This window comes from Myotis brandtii, unplaced genomic scaffold (genome assembly GCF_000412655.1).
Source record: "Myotis brandtii unplaced genomic scaffold, ASM41265v1 scaffold21, whole genome shotgun sequence".
Lineage (NCBI taxonomy): Eukaryota > Metazoa > Chordata > Mammalia > Chiroptera > Vespertilionidae > Myotis > Myotis brandtii.
Genome location: NW_005357846.1, coordinates 1,913,395 through 1,921,055, shown reverse-complemented (window position 1 = coordinate 1,921,055; position 7,661 = coordinate 1,913,395).

The following is a 7,661-nucleotide window of genomic DNA, read 5'->3' as shown; positions in this document are numbered from 1 at the left end:
TTTCTTCAAATTCCATTCCCTGATAAGATTCTATTCTCTGATATTCTATAACATAGATAGTTGAGAATCTCCAAGGCAGAGGACTAAATAAATCTAAATTATTGGCAATATTATTACTTTATAACTTTCATGTACCATGGAAATTATAGTAATAATAGTCAAAGTGAAAGTTTATTGTCTGTAAATGGTTTGGACCTGTTCAACTTCTAGTCTATAAGATATTTCCTGAACTGTGGAGTTCCAAATAGCCTGTAATATTTTATTCCAATTCCCCATAGGTTCATCCTAGAACTTAAAGATTTAGAATTTAATGCTATATTGTTGGGAGCCTATTTCCTCAATTGTCCTGTACAGGTAATAGTAAATTTGTGTCAAATGATGTGCAGGTCCTCTAAAATATTGATCTTAAAACTTTCAAATTAAAACCTTTTAAAATCTATGAACTTTTTTCCTAGGGACAATGGAACAACTGCTACTGCATTTCTCATTCTTCTGTAAATAGCTAGGAAAAATGAACAGATACATGGAAAAAAGAGTGCTAGAGTTTATAAGTGTGTTGGCAAATAGAAAGGATTGGTTTTCTTATATTTGCTTCAAGAGATAATTGACTTTTGAAAGCAAAAATATATATAAAAGCCTAAGCAACCAACCGGAATGACTGGAATGACCGGTCGCTATGATGTGCACTGACCACCAAGGGGCAGATGCTCAAAGCAGGAGCTGCCCCCTGGTGGTCAGTGCGCTCCCATAGCAGGCGTGCTGCTCAGCTGACCGACCCATCTCGGTGGCCCACCAGCCAGGCAGCAGCCACTCCCTCCCTCAGTAGTACTGCAAGTCCAATCTCTGGAGAATGGGCCAGGCACTGATTGACCAGTGCCTCCAGCATGATCCCCACAGCGTCGCCTGCCTCCTGGAAGTCGGCCTCGGGCACTGCGGCCTCTTCCCCTCCCTAGACGCTCCCCAAGGAAGAAACAATATAAAAGCGTCTGCCAGGTGGCTCCTGACAACCAGCATGAATGTCAATGGGACACCTGGAGGGCTGATCGTGTACTGCACTCCTCTGGGGACCCCACCTGTGCACAAATTCATGTACTGGGCCTCTAGTGTATTTATAACAAATGTAGAAAAATTAGTGACAAGAAAGGAACAAAGAATGAGATGGTAAAAACAGAAGTATATGATTATGAGTTTCTTATATATATACATGACGTGGTTTAATATTGTTTGATGGAGGGCTGTAAAAGTAAGGTACATGTAGATTAAAAATAAAGATAATGAGCCAATAGAGGAGACCTACTAGAATACTAAAAAATCCTTAATTAAACAAAAGAAGTAAAGAATAGAGTAATAAAAATAATAGATAAGACATATAAAAATAGCTATTAAAAAAGTAAGACTTAAAACCAAATGTATTGATAATTACATTGAATATAAATGGCTTAAACACTCAAATTGAAAGCCAGTGATTTTCAAATTGAGTAAAAGCAGCACTCTACTATATGATTTATTTTCATTTACACTTTTTATTGCTGACACTATTGCAGATGTCCCTGCTTCTCCCCTTCTTTGCCCACCTTCACCAGCCCCTGCCTCCTACTCCCTTGGCCCTCACCACACTATTGTCTGTGTTCAATGGCTCTGCATGTATGTTTTTAGCTAGTCCTTTCACCTTCCTTTATCTAGTTCCCCCCCATCCCCATACCCTCTGACATTTGTCAGTCTGCTCCATGTATAATGCCTCTGGTTCTATTTTGTTCATTAGATTCCATATATTAGTGAGATCATATGGCTTTGTCCTTTTCTGATTGGCTTATTTCACTTAGCATAATAATCTAAAGATCTATCCATGCTCTCATAAAGGGTAAAAAGTTCCTTCTTTTTTTAGAGCTGCATAGTATTCCATTGCGTAAATGCACCACTGACTTTTTATCCACTCATTACTCTCAACATGAAGATAGATAAAGAAAATGTAGGTAAAATGTCTTGCCATATAAGCATTAATCATAAAAAGTTAGAATGATTATTTTAACATCAGACAAAACAGATTTCAATACAAAAAGTTTTACAAAGAATAAATATGACAAAGAGTTGAAAAAGTGCTTTTCATAATGATAAAGTGGCCAATTCAGTAAGAAGACAAAACAATTCTAAATGTGTATGCAACTAATAACAATATTTCAAAATAATAAATCAAAACTTACAGAATTAAAAGTGAAATAAACTCAATTATAGTAGGAGAATAAAATAATATCTTTCAGTAATTTATAGAACAAATAAAAAGCAACAGGAATATGGTAGTCTTGAATGACACCACCAACTAGCTAAATGAAATTAAGTTAAAAAACAGTATACACAATAAGTACAGAATACTCATTTTTTTAAATATACATAGAATGTTCACCAAGTAGACTATATTTAGGGACATAAAACAAGTATCAATAAATGCAAAAGGCTTGACACAAAATGGTGTATTATCTGTGACCACATCTAGATTAAATTAGAAATTAATAACAGTAAGGTAATATATTTGGAAATTGAACAATACACTTTTAAATAAACATGGGCAAAAAACAATTCTGAAAGGAAATTAGAAAGTATTCCAAACTGAATAAAATGAAAACACAGGATTCAACTAAAACAATGTTAGAGAGAAATTTACCACTTTTAAAACTTGCATAAGAAAGTTTAAAAATCAGTGCTTAAGCTTCCACTTAAGAAGGTGAAAATAAAATGCAAATTTAATTCAAGATAAATAGAGGAAGAAAATAAAAAAGAAAAGACAGAAAGCAATGACATAAATAGTGCATAAAAAATAACAAAAATCAATGAAACAAACATTTACTTTATTTAAAAAGATTAATAAAATTAATAAACAAGAGAGGGGTTGGAGAGAGGACACATATCAGTAATGAATCAGGAGCCATAACTAGAACTTCTACATTTAAAAAGGAATAGTATGAATAAATGTATGTAATATATTCTGTGCTATAGAAGGAAGGGCTGTTTTCTTTGGGAAAAAAAAAACAATTATCAAAACAAACACAAGAAAAACAGAAAATCAGAATGTTTTATCTATTAAAAATATTATAATTAAAAACTTCCATATAAGAAGATATCATGCACAGATGGCTCCACTGGTAAACTCCATGGATTACTGATAGTAGGAACAATAACAATCTTTGGCAAACTTTTTCAGAAAATAAAGAAGAAGCACTTCACAACTTATTTCCTGAGACCAACATTACACTAGTATCAAAATTAGAAAGAGACTTTACATAAAAAGAGGAAGTAGAAAAGGTAACAGACTTGTAGCCTTCTAGAACCAAGATGTTTTTTAAAAATCTTAGTAAATTGAATCCAGCAGTATATGAAAATATCCTGGACATGCAAGGCTGGTTCAAAGTTCAAAAGTTAATCAGATTATTGATTATGTATGGCTGACTAGTTGACCAGTGTGTGTGTGTGTGTGTGTGTGTGTGTGTGTGTGTGTGTGCGCGCGCGCGCGCGCGCATTGGGTTTACCTGCAACAACAAACAGAGAACTTGTCTATAATACTGGAAGTGTTTTGTATCTTGATAGAGCCATGTTTACAGGGGTGTATACATTTGTCAAAATTCTTTAAACTGTATATCTAAAAATTGGTACATTTTAAACTGTAAATTATGGCATTACATTTTATATACAAAATAAGCAAACGAACAAACCATTCACTCAACAATAAACAAACAAAAATTCCTTTAGGTCCATGAAAATCAACTGAACAATGAATTCAATGGGATGTCATATCAGGCTCGTTTCATCTAAATGCCTTGTAAAATTTTAAAACAATAGACTATAACAAGTAAATATTATCAAAGATATGATACTGCAAAGAAAAAATATTTTCTATTGGTCACAGGCATACTTGATGTGGGTAGACACATTATTGCAAATTTACCCTAGGTAAAAACAAAATAAAGAGCAAATTATATTGATGTTGTCAGAGGTGTCAGTGCAATCATTCAATGATTTATTCAATATTTATTAACCACTTATTCTATGCCAAGCAAAGCAATTCATATGCTTTGTCCTAAAGAACTCATACGAGAGAGAGAAAAATGAGTAAACAGATTGCTATAATTCAATGTGATAAATAAGCCTTCCTCATGAATGATAAAAAACAAGTATGGAAAACAAGGAGGCATTTTCATGCATGATTTTCTACTCTATCTAAAATATTGCTCTCAAAATTTTACCTTTCAGAGACAGAGATATCAGACATTAGTGAATTTTGTAAATTAAGAAGTCATTGTGCTAAGTGCAATATGAGCTTTTATCATTTGAAAATCTGAGACAAACTTACAGAAAAAATTGTTCACATGATATCTAGATATCTGTATTAATTATAATACTTAGGACTCATTTTAAGATTTTGAGCTTTATTGAATAGACATTGGATAAATAAAACATTTCTGTGAAGTTTGTCAAAAACTTAGGTATGAGACCTCTTGTTGACTTTTTTCATAACTGCATTTATAACTCTGTCTATAATTGTGATTATGTTGATAACTACTTAGGTGATGTGTTAGTTCATCCTCTCTGATTATTGATTAAAGACTTGACATATGGCTACCTTCTTAATTTTCCCTCTTCTCATAGTAAAATTTATATGCTAGGCAGTTCTTCTCTTCCCTGGCACACATACCAATTGAATACTTCCTACTATATTTGGCATTTTTTAGTAAACCTAGAGATGAGTGTGTGTGTGTGTGTGTGTGTGTGTGTGTGTGTGTTGTTCGTACACATTGTCGCACTCCATATGACAAAATGTTACTTTGGGGCATAGTGATCAAACTGAAAGATCTATCATGAGGGGCAAATGCAGATCACTAGATTAGCCTAGAATTGAACCTGATTTTAAGTACTGATGTTAATTTGCAATTGATTTGTTTCATCAGATTTCCTCCACACATCATCCTCAGGAAAAGTGTACATAATAAAATTATACTACAGGTTATAAAAATATGAGATTACAAGAATTTTTCAAGCCTAGTGTTTAATACAAATCTTCAAAAAGTATTACTTTACTTACTATCTGGCTGGTGTGGCTCAGTGGTTGAGTGTCAACCCGTGAAACAGGAGGTTATGGTTTGATTCCCTGTCAGGGCACATGCCTGGGTTACGGGCTCCGTCCTCAATAGGAGACATGCAGGAGATAGCTGATCAATGATTTTCTATCATTTATGTTTCTCTCTCCCTTCCTCTCTCTAAAATCAATAAAAAAATATTACTTACTGGTAGGTGGAAGCAGTTCTGATTTTGTGGCTGAGAACCCAGGTGTGCATTTCAAAAGACTCAGGATAGAACTTATTTTAAAATAGCAACAAAAGACCCCGTAGGTATGAAGAAGAAATCATTTCTTAGGCATTGGCAAAAATCTAAAATTTAAAAATGCTGTCATTTTGAATGACAGGATTATTTATGTTAACATTCCCCTTGAGGTCACTCAAGAGCCACAAATCATGTAAAATATACAGCTTTCTAGTGAACTTCTCATGTCATAAGTGGCGTTCAGGAGATGAGAAATGATAGTAGTTGCCAGGTGGGAATGTGGAAGGTAAATTTCATATCTTGCCTCTTCTTGCTAAAAGGCAATGGAATCTGGCTTAAGGTGATCACTACGGTCTACTTTACTTTTTATTTAATTTTTTTATTACAAATGTGTCCTCATCCCCATTAACTAACCTCAACCCTCCCTCTTGTACACTCATGCTCCCATCCCCCTGTTGTCCATGTCCATTGGTTTGGCTTATATGCATGTATACAAGTCCTTCGGTTGATCTCTTCCCCTTACCCCCTACTACGGTCTACTTTAATCTACAGTTCTAAAATGCTCTATAGCTTTGGTTTTTATCTGTTTTTCCTATGTGTTTATAAGTGTTAGACCTAAATCTTTTAAATGGTTAGTTCTTAGAAGAAATCACTTAAGTGTTGACCTTAATGAGTGTTAGTCTTTATAAGGACATTGGCTATCTTAACCATTTGAATGTTATGTTTCCGTCATACTGCTGCTTTATCCCTAAATACTGTAATGTGTAATTCTTTAAAAAACAAAGGCATTGTACAAAATATGATTCAATTAATAAAATCAGGCAATTAACATAAATACAGTACTAATATCTAATCTAAATATAATTCAAATTGTATGAATAGTACCAATGATATTCTTTATAGCAAAAATATTTTCTCTAATTAGTATCACATGAGAATTAGACTAAGGTCATGTGTTACAATTGTTATGTATCTTTAATCTGGACTACTTTCTCAACATTTTTTCATGTGTGTATGTTTCATGATTTTAATATTTCTGAAGTATACAGATAATTTGTTTGGTAGAATATTGCTCAATTTGGTTATGTCTAGTCTTTCCTCATGATTAAATTCAGGATATGCATTTTTGGCTGACATATAATAGAAATGATGTATGCTTCTATTTGCATAATATCAAAAGGAATATGACATCTAGTTATCCCATTATTGGTGTTGTTAATGTTGGCCACTTGATGAAAATGGTGTCTACCAGCTTTTCTCCACTATTTGGTTACTACTCTTTCCTCTTTTTAAAAAAATCTTTATCGTTGAGAGTATTATAGATTTTCCCCTTTGTCTCCCCCTTGCTGCCCTCCACCTGGTTCCAGCCCTGCCCCAGGCCTTCACCACCCTATTTTCTATGTCCATAGGGAATGAATATATGCATATATGTTCTTTGGTTAGTCTCTTCCCTGCAAGGGTTAAAGACAAAGAGGGGGAAAGGAGTAAGAGATCAACCAAAAGACTTATATGCATGCATATGAACATAACCAATGGACATGGGGAAGGGGGGGGAGGGCACATGTTGGGAGGGGGGGCAGCTTGGCGTGGTCAATGAGGGAAAAAGGAGACTTATGTAATACTTTAAACAATAAAGAATTTATATAAAAAAAAGACAGAGAGAATTTTAAAAGCAGCAAGAAAAAAGCAGTTAGTTACCTACAAGAGAGCACCCATAGGACTTGTTAGCTGATTTCTCAACAGAAACTTTGTGGGCCAGAAGGGAGTGGCAAGAAATATTCAAAGTGATGAATAGCAAGGACTTAAAACCAAGATTACTCTACTCAGCAAAGCTATCATTTAGAATTGAAGGTCAGATAAAGAGCTTCGCAGAGAAGAAAAAGCTAAAGGAGTTCATCATCACCAAACCAGTATTACATGAAATGCTGAAGGGTATTCTTTAAGAAGAGGGAGAAGGAGAAAATAAAAAAGGACAAAAAATATGAACAGTAAAAGGGCAATAAATACATATCTATCAATAATTGAATCTAAAAATCAAAATAAATGAACAAGAAATCTAATGGACAAAATAAACTGATGAATAAATAGGACCAGAGGCATGGAAACATGGAATACATTGACAAATCCCCTTTTCCTTTGTTTTTAACTTGTACCTTGTGGAGTGATGCTTTGGAATTATATCAATTTTCCATTATTTATTGAACTTTTACATTAAAATATATTTTATTGATTTTTTACAGAGAGGAAGGGAGAGAGATAGAAAGTCAGAAACATCGATGATGAGAGAAACATCGACCAGCTGCCTCCTGCACATCTCCAACTGGGGATGTGCCCGCAACCCAGGTACATGC